A 17,276-nucleotide genomic window follows, 5' to 3' on the forward strand; every position below is an offset into this window, starting at 1 on the left:
AGTAGTGCCGTTGGCTCCCTTAGGGCAAGCCACAAGTCAACCACATACAGTGCAGTTGCAGAACTCGGCTTCCACTTCAACACCAAAATAATCAGCTCAACAAAACCTGCTTGCTCGAGTCAGTGGGGGCACAGTGACTTTTCAGAAAAGTCCTGCTGTAAAAGTTATGATCCGAGCAAGCAGTTCTTCCGGTCTCCAGCCCCGTGCTGCATGTGAGCCAGGAAAGTGTGCCCTTGGCTTGGTAAAAAGATCCTGACCTGTTCACAGGCTGGTTGTGAGTCTTAATCTAGGTGTTTGTAGATAAAAGGTGTCGTCAAATGAAGATGAGTAGCTCTGTCTGGCTATCTGAATGATGAATGAGGTGTTCATACAAGCAGAAGGGACCTCCATGTGGATCCTGAAATGCAGTTTTTAAGACAGCTGTTTCTGCTTCCACTGCCTGCCTAATCTGACAGACAGCCCTTTCGTCAGTGAGAGAGGCCTTTGAAGAGGTGGTACAGTTGGAAGGCTTGGTTTAAAGGACACAGGTGCCTGCCACCCACCTGCATTATACCTGCTGCTGCAGAGGTTTGTGGATCTGGTATCCCTAGCATAGGAGGCAGAAGACTGAGGGATCTCTTGAGCGTAGGAGCTCAGGACTGCAGCATGCTGTGCCTGTCAGGGTCCGACACCAACACGTTGATCCCCAGAGAGTGTGGCGTGACTGTAGCTAGTGTGAGTCAGTGAGCCTGGGCAGGGTCTGAGGGTTGTGTTGCATCAAGGAGCATTGGGAAGAAAGGAGTTTTCAGCCCCACTTTTGTTCTGCCAGTTGCAATGCACAGAGCAGGCAGCTTTGCTGTGTGGAGTCTCACTGAGAGAACCATTAATTTTGTATTAGGACATAAAAACTGTTTGAGCTCAACAGACCGATAGTCCTTCCAGCCCAGTATCCTGTCTCCACCAGAAGCCAAGGCCGGATGCCTTAAAGGAAGGCATAAAAACCCCATAATGCCCATAATTGTGCAATACTACCCTATGGGGGGAGATTTCCCCCTGACCCCAGCTGGCAGGCAGCTTATACCCTGAAGCATGAGAATCAATAGCTGTTATAATTTTCATTTGAGCTAGTGTCGCTGTGGATGCGGTTCTTATTCACATAAATGTCTGATCCTGTTGTGAAACTCTCTAGTGCTGTTTGTTATATGGCTCTTTCGATATCCTGGCAAGGAGCTGATGTTCTCAGGTACGGTGTTCAGGATAGGTCCTGGATGACCCGCTGCAGGCTGCTCTTAGAAGAGCAGAAGAGCCCCTTCCCCACCATCCCAGCCAGCCTCTGCCCCTTCTTGTGCTCTTTATTTAATATTTAATCTCCCATGGCCCTGCTGTAGAGTGACCATGGTGGGGAGGAGTGGCATCAACCGTTCCTGTGTCTATATTGGTTTTTGGCCCAGGTGTTGCTCTACAAGCAGCTGTGTACTAAAGGTTTGCAGGATATCCCTTAGAGAGGGATTGTGGGGCTAATAGGAGACTGGTTGGTCTATGGCCAGGTGTAACCCCCTTACAGCTACTTCAGGTGGTGGAAGCACTTCCTTGTCTGGCAGTGCCCTGTCAGTCCTTTTTTCCCTGGGCATCCCTGCCAAAACTTTTGCTGTTAATGCCGGGTGAAGCCTGCTGGGGCGCCGAGCAGGCTGTGTATGACAGAGGCTGGAGCACCTGGAGACCAGCACAGTGGCTTACTGCAATGTTTGGGAGGAGAGCTTGACATGACTTCAACTCTAATGAGAACTTCTGGTTAGATTTTCACCAAGTAGGTAAAAACTTAGGTTTTCACCCAGGGAAGAAGACCCACTCCCAGCTGGCCATCTTTAGCATGAGATACCCAGTGCAGAGACTGCCTCTTCTACTTGTCTGGCTTCCCCCAGCCCCCACCAGCCCTGAGCATGGGAGAAATTAAAAAGAAGACTACCCATGAAGGAGCGGCAAAGGTGTGTTTGCCTGCTAGCAAAACAGGAGAGGGGAATGAAGGCAGGAGAGCAGGTCTCATCATGTAGAATGGGGAGGAGGTGACATAGCCCGTGATAATTGGACCATTAAATCTAGCAAAGGCACCGACACTTACACAATGTGGCTCAGGGAAACAAACGTTCTGTAGTAACAATAACTCTCCAGTAGCAAGCAATAATAAGTGTCTGCAATCATTTTTCTGCTGATCCAATGCTTAACTGTATTGTTCAGATTCCAGGTCAAATTGTCCTCAAACCACAGTGCAGAGGCCAGATAGGTTTACAGAGATGTGCAGGCATGACTGAGAGGAAATTTTGGCTCAAAAGTCCATTTGTAAATGTCTCTCAAATGGCTGCTTTTGTTTCCTGTGCCTCTCTACCTCCAGAAATCTGCACATCAGAGGGAGCCATCCCAGTTCTCATGGCTCAGCCTCCTTTATTCTGCCCCATACCTCCAGAACTGCCTGAGATGGTCACAAAATTGGCTTAAAATTGTTATAGTTTACAAATCTGGCTTTTATTTACCATAGGTCTGGGGAGGAGGGTTTTAATCCTTGAGCCACCTTCTCAGACTTTTCAGCTGTGAGAGCCAGGAGTGCCATTTTTGCAATAACAAAAGTGGAATTTTGCATGCAGACGCAGGGCCCCAGGAGTGGGGGACTGAAGAACACCCCTCCTGTTTCTGAAAGCATCACAGTAAAGTCTGGGCTCAGGGCCGTTTGGGGCTTCCAGTGCTGATACCCATCTGGATGATATCTTTATAGATTCTTAGTTCACCAACTTTAATCCTGTGGAGCGTATCACATGCTGCTGGATTGTTGTTCATACCGTGAAGTACAGGTGCGAAGTTTGACCAAGGCGGCTTAGATCTGGCATTAGGTTGGTGGCGCTGGATGGCCCTGGCCCAGGGCAGAGCCCAGGTCCTGTGTTTGGTGACCACGTCCTGTTTGGCACCAGTGTGCTCAGGGGGTGAAGGTGCTCGTTGCTGGGGTGCTGGCAGGAGCCCTGGCACTCAAGGCAGGCTTAATCTGGGATTAAAAGCAAAGAGAATTTTACTTCTCTACTGTCTTGCAGTTTTCAGCTCTTCTTCAGCTGGGTGGAGGCATGGAAGGGCGGAAAAACCCTTTCACAATACCATGTCTGGCCAGGCAGGGGATTGCATAATGCTGCAGATGTTCCAGCTGTGCTGCTCAAGTGCAGATGACTTCCCTGAGCATTGCTTCTGTCTTGGTTTACTCTGGGCATTAGGCTACCAGGCTGTGGTAGAAAAATGAGTTACAAGTGTTAGCCACGTATTTTCTTGGCCCAACAGCTGCATGACACCCAGGACTGACCCAGAGCTGGTAAGAGGTGTCCCTTTTTCCTGGGCGCAGATACACTTTAGAGCTAGTGATTCTGCATCCTGACGGTATTCCTCCCACAGCAGCAGCCTTCCTGAATAGCTCAGCACTCCTGAATTGGAGTGAGCGATGCTAGTGTGTGAGAACTCCTACTGTGTTTTTACTATCACTTGAATGATGGGATGTGCCTCCTTTCCTCAGTAGGTGTAGTCCCAGCTCACTGTGAATCAAATTCACCACTTGCACAGTCGCGTAGGTCCTGCTGACAGGACAGGAGTGCGACCCTCCGCTGGGCAGGGAGGCATTGAACTGGGACAGAAAGAGATGCCAGATGGTGTGACACGGGTGTTGTGAGACACTGGGCTCAGGGCTGGAGATGATGCCTGGCTGGAGTCTCCTTGATGCAAGGTGAGCTGATCATGAAAGTTCGTGACTCCGTGTAACTCATTCCCTCCCTGGGGCTGTCTGAGCTTGATTATGACTTTCCAGAGATGTCTAGAAAGGACAGATGCCTCGGATATATTTTTTTTCCTTCCCTTTGATGCCTCTTTCCTAATTGTGGGAGGCTTCTGCAGCTTGGGGTTGACCTTCTCTGCTTGGGCGGCACCAATGCTCCCTTGGTGAGTACCTATTAACGGCAGGGGAGGGCAGGACCTGTGATAACTCAGTCTGGCAGTCCCAGCCCCGTCAGCACCGACGTGATGGAATAGTCTTTCGAGACCCAAAGAGCTTCAGTCAGCTCTTCTTTCTGAAAAGGGTTGTTGTAAAAGGAGTGAAGGAAAGTATCCATACCTAGCCTTGAAAACCTGGAGGAGGAGACAGGAATTGAGACATAAGAAGGGAAGGCAGCTGAAGGAAAAGGTTAAGGTGATGCCATCCCTGTAATCAGTGTTGGTGTTAGTAAATCTGGACTTGATCCCGCTCTTCCTACCGATGAAACTTCTGTTGGTGTCCACGTCTGAAGGTGTTAGAGTAGTGCCTTGGTAAAACGTGGTGTTGGGAGCAGAGAGGCCCCAAACATCGCTGTTGTGTGCACTCAGCCCTGCCCCTTAGGAGGAAAGGGATACGTGGGCAGTGTGGGTGGCAGTGCCGTTTGGGCGCACTGCCTTGTGGCACCTGCCTGGCTGCAGAGCTTGTCCCTGCAGCTGAAGGCGAGCGTAGTCCCCTCCCAGGCTGCAGCGCCCCAGACCCTGGGATCATGGTTCTTCCTTCGGGAGGGTGTGACTGTGCAGAAGCTTGCTAGCAGCAGCATGGTTTTATTTTAACAAGGGAATTAAAGAAGGGGAATAGATTTTCCCTCTGCCGAATATTTATATGCATCTGTCTCACCCAGACCATCCCCCCACTTTGCTGAGCCCCAGACAGACTTTTGAGGGCTGGTGCAGCTCAGTTTCCTGCAGCTTAAGATGCTGCCCTTTAGCAGTTAGTTGGTCTCTGGGTTCCCTGGGTTCAGACCTTGGACTTTGTGGCTGACGCATGGAGTGCAGCCTGCAGTGGCACACTGCAAATGACGAAACCTCGTTCTTAGTTCTTTCAGCAATGGTGGTGCTGATGTCAAGGTACCATCTTATTCCCTGCATATGGTTTTCATCACCCTTCTATTAAGCTAAGCCAGCTTGTTAACGCAGCACACATCCCAGGGCCCAGATCTGCAGAACAGGTCAGCTGGTCCGGCTGCAACATGCAGTGGAAAGGAGCAGTGGTGTGTTGCAAAAGGATTATCTCCTCATGTCATATTGACCTGAACTTATGCTGGGATGCTTTAGGGGTAGGAAGCACTTACGTTTGTGAGCAGGGTTGCCACTTATCTCTGTTTCTCATATTTGTATACCCTCTACACAGTGATGAGACAACTGGTCTCCAGGAAGGTTACCCCAGCACTGGGCCCCCGCAGCTCTGAGTTGGGACACCTTGTCACAATTGTGCATCTGAAGGTCAATGATCTGTGACTGCTTCGTACACGTGCACCCTCTGAGGTGCGTTACAGGGATCTCAGCTACCTGTGTCGCTTTCTTCATATCACCTGCATGCCCAGCCCTAGTTCCCCAGGCTGGAGGGGCTTTGGTGCGGGGCTGGGAGGGTGAAAGCCAGGACTGGCAGCTGGCTGGGCAAGGGAAACACTTCATTCATTGCACTGGAGTTGGACCTGGTCAAATATTTTCTGCTGCTGATTCTTACCAGTCTTGTGGCATCCCCAAATGAGGCACAGGGGATTACAAAGCAGTCAGCTTTCATTTAAAGCCTGACCTTGGCGTCAGGCTGTTAGCATGGCAAGAAAGGGAGATGAGTTAGCTGGCAGCCTGCCTGTGTGTGGCAAGGGCTCTTTAAAGCCTCAAAGGATGCATTAGTTTGATGTCAGAGGCTTTGTTTGTGACATTCCCTTGAATAATCATCCTCCCTCTCTCTGTGTGTGTGTATGTGTATCTCCTCCCTGTCTGCGTCTCTGATGCTCCCCCATCCCATGTCCGAAGAGCTCAGCTAGACAGCATGGATAACTCCAGTGAGACAGATGGAGATGGATCCAGGCCTCTGCAGGGACAGCTGCGTCCCTGACAGTCCCCTCTGGTCATGCACCTGTTAGGAACTATACTTAGCATGGGAAAACTTTCCAGAAAAGAGAAAGCAGGGGAGAAGTGGGGAGGCAGAAAGGCTGGGAATTTGGCCTCGCTCTCCCCAGCAGGTCCTGAAGCTCCAAAAATGCCTCTTGGTAATAGCATCCAAAAATGACAATCAGGTGAAAAGCAGGCAGTGTACCAAGGCGTGCTGGCACTGTTCGAAGACAGCCTGAGCAAATGACAGCTTCATAACTCCTGGGTGAAATGCCAGGAAGCCTGGTGTGTTTGTCCTGACAGGCCCCAGTAGTCCAGATCACTCAGCAACTGCCATATGGGAACTCTGGTAGATACTGAGTGAGGCACGTGCTGCGGGGGTCACAGGTTGAGCCTTCACTGTTGCGAGATGTGAGGCAGTGCAGACTCCTGTGTCCATCATGTATCACCCAGGACTATTGCAGTACACTAATGCTCCCCAACTCCAGCAGCCCCCATTCCTAGAGCACTGAGCAAGCTGCCTGCCTGTGCTCCGACCTGTCTGCCATACTTACAGCCACCCATCCACCTGCCCATCATCCCTCTGCGGAGCCACGTACCCATAGAGCTCGTGTGGAGTGAATGGGGGAGGAAATCCTCCTCCTTCTGGTGCTGTGCAAGGTTCTCTGTGAGGGCACAGGGGGCTTTTCAGCTCTTCTTTTTAAAATCTAAGAACCTGAAGGTGGCTGCCCATGGCCTGATGGCAGTTAAATGTGCGTGTCCCATGGCACACTGCTTTTTGCAGCAGGGGCTCCCTGGGAGCCTTGCAAGGAGCCAGGCTGAGCTGTGGTGTCCTGCCAGTGCAGAGGCAGCACATCCAGGCAGATTTGAAGGCCATGTTTCCATGTTTTCTTTTATACTCTTTGATAAGTGATGAGCTGCAGTTTCACCACACAAGACTCCCATTAGCACAGGAGGTGCCCGATGGCCGTCTCTGCTGTGTCACTCCTGATGTGCAGCAGTGGCTGCAACCTCTCCGAACTAACCCTCATCTTCCTCCCTGAGGAGGAGCTCCTGAGCTCCTCTGGAGAGAGTCCCTGCCTTGGGGCTCCAGCTGGTGAAGAGTGAAACTCTTACCAGTGCCTTGTAACTGCAGGAAGCTTCGAATGAATGAGAATCCAGCAGCTCTCAAATGCCTCCAGAGCCGGCAGCAGGGCCAGCTCCCGGCGCTGTGAGCAGGTGGCATTGCCTCCCTGGGAGGACACTCTGCTTCGCTTTCAGCTGCTCTCCCGCTATGCCTATCTGCATGCCCTCTCTAATACCTGCATGCCGTTCAGGCAGTTAGCGTTTCAGTATTTATGGCCACCTGGGCTGTTGCTTAGTGGGAGGATTTGCCATACTTAGATGAAAAATGCAACAGGAACATTAAAGTGCTCTGCGGCTAAACTGAGTTCGGTTTTCCAGTCCCTGCAGCTCTCAGCTGTCCTCCTCTGCCCTGTTGCTGAGCCTTCTTACCAAACAGCAAGAAAACTATTATGTTGCACTTAGGATTCACTGAGCACTGTGGCTTTTACTGAACACCTTCCCTGATTGACGTCCTTAGTCAGTGTTTCCCCAGTCCCAGGGGGAAGGTCTGGGTGAAACAGAAGAAATGAACAAGGAATACAGCATATCGTGAGGATGTCAGCGACATTTCCAGCTGATAGGATACATCCATAGTATTCTTAGCTGCCTGCTGTAGAGTGTTGTGGCACTGGATCAGTTTTCTGTTTCCACACCTGTGCAGCAGATGTGAATAGGGGCATCTTACCATTCCCAGGTGCTCGAGCCCTGCTGGTACCAGTGCCCACTCTGATGCCACAAGATTGGTTTCTGTGCCATCAGAAGTGGGGATATGTTTGCCTCCTTTTGGTGGCCACTTGCAGCTTTTTCCTTTTAAGACTGGGAAAATCCTTCTCACATTTCCCAACTTTTCTATGTAGCATTAGGAAGTGATATGTAGAGAGGAACACTCCTATTTCTGCTCGTGAGCAGGAGAAACAGGAGGTTGTTCCTAATCTCAGTCACGGAGATGGATCGAGTGGAACTGGTAAGCATGGGATAACTGGGTAACCTGTATGTTACTTGCAAGGTGCTTAACCTCTTGTCATATATGCCATGGGGGCTCTCCTGCAACCAGAGGCACTAGCCAACATAAGTTGCGTCTGTCAATGTGCTTTATTGGACTACATCAATGTAGAATCGATAAAGAGTTTAAAAAAAAAAAAACCAACCAAAAAGGGCTTACTAAGGCAGACCAAGTCATAAACAGATTAAAGTGCTGTGGAGGTCAGATTTCAGCTGGCATTCGTGAAAATAGGGGGGTTCTGGTGTTGTCGGAGGGTGATTCATGGCACTGGAATATTTCAGGGGAGGAGAATCTCACAGGAGTTATTAAACTCACGCCGCTGCAAAGAGAGGGGCTCCTTGTGTGTCAGGTTTCTGCCTCCAGAATCATAGTCACAGATATTGTACTGATATCATTTATATCAGAATAAGTTATCTGTTTCCAGTTAACCTAGATGAAAGCCCTAGTGTGGTTATTGCGTTCTAAGGTTGCTGATACTTGTTAATAATTTAGAATAATAAAGTCAGTCAAATTAATTCACTCCAAAAATTGAGCTTATTTGCATTGGCTTGTCTTTTTTTTTTTTTTTTGGTAACAGATCTCTCTGCAGGCATATGTTTGTGTAAGCTTTTTGTATGTGCTTGTGAGTATTTGTGTGCATACGTAATTTCCTTCGCCAGCTTACAACCAAAAGAGGCTGAGCTGGGTTTAGATGTTGCACAAGAAAAATAGTTTCTTCCTGCCTGTGAATGTATTCAGTGAAGGTCCACCCCAAAGTAAAGCCAAATAGCTAAGGTATAAATCCGTGGGAAAAAATGGGGTTTGTAATGGAAATGCTCCATTGTTTAAATTAAGGCTAGGCGTATGTGAAGCTGAAATTTGTGCTGCAGCATCCAGACGGTGCCTCAAGCTGGCCACACATTCCCAGAAATAAAGAAAAATACCACAGTCTACCTGCAAAATGACCTTTCTGTTAACACCGACTTGCAGCTCAGACGCTTTTGTGCTGTAAGAGGCAGGGTAAGATACATGAAGTGACAGATTGCTGCTGACAGTGAAAGGCTCTTTCAGCTGCATTTCTCTACAGCCACAGTGATATATCCAGGGGCTTGTTAGAGGAACAACAGCACCAGCCAATAACCAGTTGGTCTAAGCCCTAGAGATAGACCGTATGTCCCACACTCTGTTTCCTAATCTGCGAATGTAGAGTAAATTCAGCTGCCATATCACTTCCCTCTCTGCATGTTATATAGCAAGGAAACACACCCATGTATTTATCTGTCAATGGCAATGCCTGTATCTATAAATAACAATGTTTGTATCTGTGCATGCCTGTGTGCGCATATTTATGTGTCTGTGTATTTATTACAGGTGAGGCTGGTTGTAGAGCAATCCAGAAAATGGAAATCCTTTTGTGCAAATCATGCTTTCTTGGAGGAAAGGAGAACCAGGAGAGCAGGGCTGATGAATTGGCACCGAACCGCAATAATTTACTTTTTTTTAAAGTCAAAACAATTTCAGGGAAAGGGTCTCCCAAAAAGTCCAGTTTCAGGAGGTAGCTCAATTGAATTTCTGGTTCCTGGCTGCCTGCCTGGAGGGCCTCTTGTCACTTCTGCTTTATTCCAACAAGGCAGAAGGTGGAATTGACAGCAGCCTTCCCGCCAGGCTGTTAGAGAAGCAGGGAAGCCAGATGCTTTGCCTCCTCGCTCCCTCCCCCTTCTGCAGCCCAAGAGCCAGAGAGTTAAGTTGCTTAACTTTTCCATCTTTGCTCTCCAGTGTTCCTGGTCTGACCCAGCAGGGATCATGAGGAATGAAGTAACGCCTGGTAGTCAGCAGTCGGCACGTGGACAAAGGGCTTCTCTACCACTGAGGGGTAGAAGTGTGTGTGTCACACAGTAAGGTATCGTTATGCTTTTGTACAGAACAATACAATTATACTTTTGTACAGCAGGTTTATGTAGAGAGGCACTCTGGTGGAAATGGGCTGATGTACAAGCTTCTCCCCTAGAGCAAAACCAGGGCAAACAGTTGTATAATGTGATTTCAGAGCTTCCATTCTAAACTCACTGCTACACTTGCTCGCAGCCCATGCTACTTACGTAGCTGCATATAGGGCGCATTGTGGGTGATAGCTAAAATATTCTTACGATTTCTTCTGCAAGGACAGTATCCTCAGCCCTTCTCTTTTCTCCTTGGTATAGGGTTATTTTCTTTAGAAGGTAAGAAACCTAAGAAGGTTTCAGTTGCTGTTGAAGTAACATTTCTATTCACATCATTTAACTAGATAGTTTGCTGACTCTAAAATTTTTGTGTAATCAAATTGGTTGGCTGTTTTAGCATTCTTAAGTGGTAGTTAAAATGATGTGGAGAAAGATGCCTTTACTTTAGATTCAGGGCAGTAGCAGGGTAAGGTTATCTAACATAGCTTTTTGAGATAGGACCTGCTCCACATCACGGATTGTATATTTCCAGCACACATGACCCACAGAGCCCTTGCCCTCCCTTTCATTCTGCTGACAGCTGCAAAACGGGGTGACAAACTGGTAGTGGATGGCCAGGAAATGACACCCTCTCCCTCCCTGAGCTCATCACAATGCAAAAAAGCTCTGTATGCCAGTTGAAAACCCTTCTTCTCTGCTAAGCTGCTCTGCACTGAAACTGGCAATCTGCAGGTGAGCGTCTCTGCAGCCTGTTGGGTCTGCTGGGGGTCATCCAGACATCTTGAAAAGCAGTGAAGTCATAAGGTTTCAGTAAAATACATACAGTTCTCTTCTCCTCCTGTGTGCTTCTTTATGTCTTCTCTGTACCGATAAGCTGTATCACTGTCTATCCAGCATGTGCTTGTACGCTCTTTCCTTCTGCCACTGCTCTCTCTCAGTCCCTCTGCCACCTTCCCCAGGCGGGGCGAGTGGTGATGGAGCAGGCGTTCCTCCTCGTGTGGCATGCATTGCTGCCTATGCCAGCTCAGGCAGGTACGAACATCAGCCTAAGGCGAACCACAAACATTTGTAGCCTGCAGCAAGGCAAAAAGTGTTGCCCAGAACAGCCTTTGGAAATATTTTAATTACCCCTGGTTGAACTGGCAATCAACTGACTTGAGGTAATGATTACAAGTGGAGACAAAATCTAAGGGGAATTTTATGCTCAGAGTCAAATTTCAGCAACATTTTTGAAGGTTTTCTAATCAGTGTGGTTTTAACAGCCGTCACCAAATGTCCCCAAATCAAAACAGTTCTGATGTACATGGAAAGCAAATCAAGCAGTTCTAGCACAGTGTTGTGAGGTGGATGAACATGTGGCTTATAAAAGAATCAGCCTAACCACCGAGGTCTTTCTGAGCAGCTTTATAGTCAGAATGAACTTTAAAGGACTGTGAATCAAAAAATGAAATTTATTTTTTGTTTCTCCAGACTTGCCAGTGAAAGAAGAGCTTGCATGTGCCTGATGACTGCTTTCAGATCAAGTCATCTTTGCCAGCCAAGGCGAATTCTTGCCTGCTTCCTGGTCTCAGAGTGGGGTGTCTCTACAGTCTTAGCCATGAAGGGAGGTGATTATTCCTCCCAATAATTCAGTTTCCCATAAGGAAATTATCACACACAGAGAGGCGTGCACCTTCCTCTCTTCTGTTGACATGCACTGCTAGAAAGATTTATTTCAGTAATAAGGTCTTTGCATTGAAACTTAACTAAAATGAGGGGGCAAGTTTATTAATTATATATTTTACACTTCATGAAAGAAATTATTTAACAGAAGTAATTGCAGGCATCTGCCTTGATGGCATTTTCAGTAATGAACGGTTTGTGTGTCCCTTTGTTGGACTAAACAGCTACAGAGACAAATCCTGCCTTGTGCTAAGCCCCTCTTATCTCTTTTCATTTGCAGGAGATGAAATGTTCTCCTGTTCAGTGTATACGGAAGAGATTGGAGCTGAGCTGCTGTCTCCGTAACAGTTAAAACTACAGTGAAATTGGAATTCTTTGTTCATATTTCATTGTCTGCTTTGAGGAAAACAGTGATCATGAGATCAAACATCACCCTCAAGGTGAGTACAGATACCACCCACACCAGCTCTACCAACACACTGCAATCTATATCTGGTTCTCTCCATTCTTGTCTATCCCTTGCAGCTCTGCTGTAGGCATGAAAGCCTTGTTCTACAGGACTCAGGTATTTCATCCCTCAAGCTGCTTCTGAGCAGCCTCTTCCATTTCTGCTGAAATACCATGTGGGAACACCTGTCATTCGCCTCAGCTTGCATTCAAACCTGGTCATGGATATACATTAGTTTTCCATGTAGTGACTCAACAGGCTGTTGGAGCATGTGCCCCTTTGGTATCTGATACCAAGGGTGGCTTGTGTGCCCTGACATTTGTAGAGTGGGAAAGTTTATTTTGCAGTATCACTGGTAATTTTTCTATGCTCCTAAGACCTTTCAGCAGGTTGGTACATTCTACCTCATGTAGGTGTCCATCTCTATCTTCCAGCTACCTGAGGTACACTCAGAGCCTGTGACACACAGTTGAGTGATTTTTATTCCCTCCACTTGAGGGAAGTATCTTACAACATTTTAAACTGGTCCACTTTGATTGACTGATGCCACCTATTTCTGAAATGCAGCCAACAAGGTAAGGGAACATTGAGGAAAGTTAACAGCATCGAGATCAATTCAAGACAGGAAGTAAAACCGAAAAAAAGTTGGGTAAAACATTGTAAACAGAAAACCCCAGCATGCCCACTAAACACAGAGCCATCCTGTGACAGTGTGACATTCCTTCCTGCTTTCTTTTTTTTTCTTTCTTTAAAAACTGTTGGTGCAGTTGGTGGGTTCTCCCCATGGGTTTCACTGCAAATGAACTGTGACAGGTGAGGTCATTAGCTCTAATGGCTATGCACATCCCAAGACAACAGTCCTTCATACACAAGAGGTTGCTGGGAACTTTTCAAGGAGGTGTTTATCTAATGGCATGCCACAGGGATCAGGGTTAGGTCCAATATTCTTTAGTGTCTTCATTAATGAGCTGAAAGAGGGGGTAAACAGCATGTTAATGACATCTAGGATGAAATGAAGAGAGAACAATGCAAAGGGCCAGGGGAGGTCACTGGTGCCAGCCCGCCAGAACTGAGTAGGGCTGGACTGTATCTGCCATGGGCTTTGGTCTGGCTTCACATTGGCCTGATTTGTGAGTAAAATGCAGCTCCGTGGGGCTCAGCCTGGGCAACCAGAGCAGTGGGTTGGGTGCTTGTAAAGACATCAGTTAAGCTGTGGTGTTGGCTGCTTTTTGAAATGCATGAGTAGCGGAACCAGCAAGTCTGGGTGGAGGTTTGCAAGCATGGAGGGAAGCAGAGCCTGTGTGCGTTGCATGTCTCTCTCACGTGTCTGCACTTGCATGTGCATGCCTTCCAATACTTTCCAGAGAGATTTTCATCTGAAGAGCTCTGACAGCCTTTCAGGCATCAATCACACAAACGCAGCAATAACCCTGCAAGGTCAGTAAGTGTTATCAGATGGAGGAGAAGTCTGTGTCTCTGTGCTGTTCCTCAGGGGAACAATTTGCACCCGAACAAGGAGAGATGAACAGAACGCTGGAGTCCCCTGCACATTCACCACAATCAGAGCTTTCCTGATTTCTGAAGCCAGGGATAGGATCCAGGTCTCCTGAACCCCCGTTCTCTGCCTTGACCACTAGAATCACTTCCTCCCCACAGAAACCTCACCATGAAACCACCCACAGGAGAACGGCTTTGTTGTTTGGCAGGGAGAGCACAGGCTCTGCTCTACCCAATCCACAGGCACATTTTTGGGTTTGCGTGTTTACTAAAATCTTGGCTTTGCTGGTCTATAGAGAATAAAAGTCAATTGTTTACCAGCCAGGGATCGGCGTCTCCCTGCCTGTACGTGTAAATATCTCTGTACAGCCATACCAGGCCATAGGGAATGTTTGTGGTGCAGCAGCCTGCTTGTATTAGAAGCCTTGTCCCTCTTCTGTGGTAAACACGTTTCTTGTTACCTGTTCTCACTGAAGCTTTTCTGGCTTCTCCTATCCTTTGTTTGGCCACTTCGGCTTCAGGGCCTTGTGATAGCTGGATTGATGAATTTATTTAATAATAAAACTTAAAGAACTGGTTGTTTTCTAGATTGCTCCATCCCAGGCAGTGGCTGTCTCTGAGGAGCCAGGTTGTGATGGGGTTAGTGGGGAGGGAGACAGGGCTGCACGGTGAATCTCAGCTCTGCCAGCCCCACTGTGCCTTCTGCCTCTCAGCCCTCTCCCAGGACACCCCTTCCTCCGGCCCTGACAGGATAGTTTATGGTGCTGTGCAGGCTGTCCACACCCTGCCCAGTTCATCTCGCTCAGGACGTGGTAGTGACCATGTAAAAGGGAGTTCACAGCCCAGGGCTACAAACAGGACAGTATGACAGTAGAGGGAAGGTGACAGAAGACAGGGAGTGGGCCTTCCATCAGTTATTTCTCCCGGGCAGGTCCCTACCAGGTGTCACAGCGCATGCTTGCTGTCTCTCACCCACTCCATGGGCCCATGTTTGAGTGTGGCTGCTCAGCACACTGGGGGTCTCCCAGAACCCCGGTCTGGCTGTGCAGCTCCAGAGCCTTCCTGCACGGTGCTGCTGGTGTGTTCTGTCTCAGTGGGAGTCCAACGTGAGAGTCTCATGTCGTATTTGTGGGACTGGATGCTTGTTCTCCCAGCCAGCAGAGTCCCCCAGTACTGAGATTGTGCAAGGAGATCATGATGGGAGAGAACCCAGCATCATGGGGAGGAGAGGCAGGCAGTGAGCGGGCAGCAGAGGGAAGTGAGGGTGATTATGGGAGTGAGCTCTTGACTGGAGATATCAGAAAGGGAGATAGGAAGGAGGAAAGGACCTTACTGTGGCCAAGGTGAAGGGAAAGACTGGGTGAGGCTGGAGACTTTCAGTGGCCTTGCCCATCCTCTGTGAGGGACAATAGCACCCTCCCCATAGGGGTTAGCGTTTTCTGTTTATTCGCATGGCTGGCAAGCAACTGCACTTGTCTGGATAAGGAATTGGTAAGTGTTTTAAAACAAAGGTCAAGAGTTCTGTGTTCTGGATCCCAACCTGAGGCATCTGCTGCTCCTTTTAATTGGAAGGCAGTCAACTCCTGGTGGGTGTGGGGAAGGGTTCCCCCACCCCCAGCCTCACACATGGTACTGGCAGGTCTAATGGCCTGTTTTGCTGCTTTAGAAGACTTGATTTTATTCAGCTTCCTAAAATCTTGAGTTCTGTGATATCTGCATGACAGCACTGCTTTGCACGGAAGTCAGTCACCCTGGTTCATCACTAATGCTTTCCTGTCTGCCAGTTTTACAGCTGGATAATGCAGCCCACTTCCCATTGCTCTCTGACCTTGGTTTTGCAGAGTGTTCAGGTGCATCTTAAAGACTCCATGTTTCAAGAGGCAGGAGTCTGTCACAGCTGCAGCTTTGTGCTTCGGGTGTTTCGTTTCCCTGAAGGTTTGCTCTTCCTTCAGGAGGAAGTCTGTATCCTCACACTTTTCCGCCCATATCGTAGTGATAACTCCAAGATTGAGAATGAAGAAAACAGAGGCAATCAGGACCCAAAATAATTATCTTGATCATCTATAATCATCACACAGAGTCTAATAGCACATAAGCACTTCTAGCGGGCTGCTTTCAGGAACACAGAATGCAAGCAGTATTGTTAGAGGACTCACTGATTATTTAAAAAGATACTAGCCAGCTCTGAACAGTGCAGTGGGGGGTTCTCTGGACTGCAAGTGTGCCTGTTTATTACATATGTGGAAAACAAGGGTATATCCAGTGCTGAACCCTTCTCTGTTCAAGTGTTAATGGGTGTAGTTTCCAGAGACAGGCTGTGGAAATTACAACTCAGCCCCTTTCTGACTGATCCTGGGGATCTGGAAGGTATGGTTGGGAAGAGCCCATAGCTGCTTGAACCCCTCTCCATGGAAGGGATTATTCCAAGGGAACTCTCTGATGTTTCCCATTGTGTCTCTCTGCTCCTCCCTACTTTCCTGCCAGTCCTGAAATACATAACCCTGAACAAGGACTTCAGGTCTGAGTTCCCTGCTGGCAGGACTGTTCTCCACCACACTGAGGGTGCGGGGCTAGAAAGCTCCAAGCAAATTCGAGTGACCTCCATTCAGAAGGGGTCCCTGAAAACATTTGCCGTTAACAAAACCCAACATTCTTCAACCCATATCCTTGCAGCTTAGTCCTCCTTCTCCACATGCTGCACTGTCAGGGAGAGCCAAGCTTGGCAGCAAGGGAGAAAGGGCCAAGGAAAGTCTTGGCCAAAATGAGTACCGTCAACTGCTGCATTTAGCCGTTTGGTGGAAAGTCTTCATAACAGTCTGCTTGGAAGTAAAAGGTCTTAAAGCTAAGAGCACAAGAAGAGTTAAAGCCAGATTTCTATGTGTAGTGGAATTAATTGGAATCCCATCAAAAGCCTATGGCACCTCATCTTCAGCAAAACATCTGAGATGTTACACATTTACTTACTCTGATGTTCTGGGTTATAAAGGGGCTTTCTGAAACCCTTGTTTTCCATTATGATCTCCAGATGAGGATGTAAAATCCCTCCTTACAGGATGCCAATCCTGAGGTGTCTCTGTGAGCGAAGGAGGGATATTTCTCATCCTCTCAGTATTTGTCAGTGGGAACTGGTGTTTCTCCCACAGACACCACCCACTGCCAAGAACTGTGCTTTAGCAAGGCTCTTATGAACTACTTTCAGACCTGGAAGGGTTATTTTCGAGCCAGACATTGATGTAAGTGCTTTTTTACTAAAATTCAAATGCAAATCAATCAGAATTTCACTCCAGCACTTCAATTTTCCTTTAGATTTTTTCCAGGGGCACCCTCTCCTGGCTTATTGGCAAGACTGTGGGAATGTGGTCGAGACAGGAGCCATCCTCCTATATCTAAAGGGCAACCAGCTTAGGGACTGAGCCAGGTACTCCTGTTGCATGGGTATGTTCTGCCAGTGAGCCGAGGAGAGCTGTGCTCCGTTGCATGCTGCATGCCTGGTCAGAAGAGCCCTGCTGTAAGCTGTGCAATCGACTGTGCCTGTTGTTTCAGGGATGTATAGTCCTATAGCCAGAGGGTAATGTTGGGTCTCAGTTCAGGTCCCTGCTCAAAGCACAGCTGGTTTCGAAGTGAGGTCCAGTTGGTCAGGGCATCACCCAGTCAGCTTTCATCTGTCTTCAAGCACAGGGATTCTTCTGCCACTCTGCATCCCTGTCCCTGGGTTTTCCTGGAGCTGAGTGCTCAGTAGCTGAGTGTGAAATCTTTTTCAAAATCTTTGCCT

The 17,276-nt window shown here is 48.1% G+C and overlaps 1 long non-coding RNA gene across 1 annotated transcript in view; it reads left to right on the top strand.

Annotated features, from left to right (window-relative positions):
* Nucleotides 1–17,276, top strand: part of LOC114015401 (uncharacterized) — a 75,662-nt gene that overhangs the window by 35,891 nt on the left and 22,495 nt on the right. The window contains exons 3-5 of the long non-coding RNA XR_003559307.2: nt 9,734–9,857; nt 11,368–11,504; nt 11,840–11,999. This is a non-coding gene — a long non-coding RNA (uncharacterized LOC114015401). The remainder of the gene's footprint in view (nt 1–9,733; nt 9,858–11,367; nt 11,505–11,839; nt 12,000–17,276) is intronic.

Source organism: Falco cherrug, chromosome 7 (assembly GCF_023634085.1).
Source record: "Falco cherrug isolate bFalChe1 chromosome 7, bFalChe1.pri, whole genome shotgun sequence".
NCBI lineage: Eukaryota > Metazoa > Chordata > Aves > Falconiformes > Falconidae > Falco > Falco cherrug.